Genomic DNA, 1,559 nt, shown 5'->3' with positions numbered 1-1,559 from the left:
TTAAGCTCCAAGTTACTTCTTCACTTTTGGGAAAGTATTACTGAATTATTACCAGGTTCTTCTCCTATAGGAAGTATGTAATAAGTGTAGTAAGGACTCCTAAGTGCAGTAAAGATATTTCTTTATTTTCACTTTCACCAAAGTGTCTCCTAATTAGTTATCTCTGCAATTGTTCAGTGAGCTGTCCAGTGTATAAACATGTAACCAGAAGGTCTCTGTGTGGGATTAGGCCCACCCGTGGCTCTGCTTTCTTCTGGGCCAATCTTCTAAGGCAATCAGTTTACATTCACTTGGCCACACATAAGAAAGCAGATAAGTACTCTAATTGTAACCGTCCTGTGACCTAACCATACAAAGATTAAGAAAACTCAAGAGTGAACATCCACAGTCATTGTTGCTGGTTTCATCATCTGAAACTACTAACCACATGCTATCTATTTCCTTTCTACTTAAGACATAAATTATATGAGGTGAAAGGGAATATAGATATGATATCTGCAGTTGGTTGTCTTATGACAAAAAAAATATGAAGCAAACCAATGTATTTAGACAATTATTTCAAAGGGTAGAAGTAACACATGTTAAAAAGTTGAAGCCGGGCGTTGGTGGCGCACGCCTTTAATCCCAGCACTCGGGAGGCAGAGCCAGGCGGATCTCTGTGAGTTCGAGGCCAGCCTGGGCTACCAAGTGAGCTCCAGGAAAGGCGCAAGGCTACACAGAGAAACCCTGTCTCGAAAAACCAAAAAAAAAAAAAAAAAAAAAAAAAAGTTGAATTGCTCTCCTAACTACACTCTTCAGCTTTGTTCCGGGCTAAGGATGGTACCAAGATCGAGCCTGTGGGAGAACTACTTTTTAAATCATGTATTGGGTGCATATAGGGAAGTATGCAAGCTGATGCTAATTATTCTCATCCACTGAACAAAGACCTTCCTGCTGGTCTATCTAATATTCCATAAAGTGTGAGTTTGCCAGTCTGGAAGAAACAGGCAATATTCATAGGCCTTTGTGAGCAATAGACTGTTCTGTTTCCATGTTAGGATGGAATCCCCGAATGCTTGAGGATGGATAACATAGAAGAAAAGAATTGTATGTCTCAGAGACCTGGAGGCTGAGATAAAAATCAATAGTATCTGCTCAAAAGGAAGGTGAAGGACTTCTTCCCACAGCACATGGATAAACTGAGCAAGCTTCTAGCTCAAGTGTCTTTCCTTATAAAGCCAGTAATGCCATCATGCAGGCTCTACCCTCATGACTGAACCCTAATGACTTCCCAAAGGACCTATGTAGATGGAAATTTTTGTCCCATCTTCCTGGTCCCAAATAAACACACAGAAGCCTATACTAATTACAAAATGTTTGGCCAATAGCTCAGGCTTATTACTGACTAGCTCTTACTTTTAAATGAACCCATTTTTATTAATCTATGTATTGCCACATGGCTCATGGCTTTACCTGCCCTCTAGCATCTTGCTTCCCCAGTGGGTGGCCGGCATCTCTCTTGACTCCACCCTTCTTTATTCCAATCCTCAGTTTGATTGTCCTGCCTAACTTTATCCTGC

This window comes from Peromyscus leucopus, chromosome 12 (assembly GCF_004664715.2).
Source record: "Peromyscus leucopus breed LL Stock chromosome 12, UCI_PerLeu_2.1, whole genome shotgun sequence".
Classification (NCBI taxonomy): domain Eukaryota; kingdom Metazoa; phylum Chordata; class Mammalia; order Rodentia; family Cricetidae; genus Peromyscus; species Peromyscus leucopus.
The sequence above is the reverse complement of the archived record's forward strand: the minus strand, read 5'-3'. Positions refer to the sequence as shown.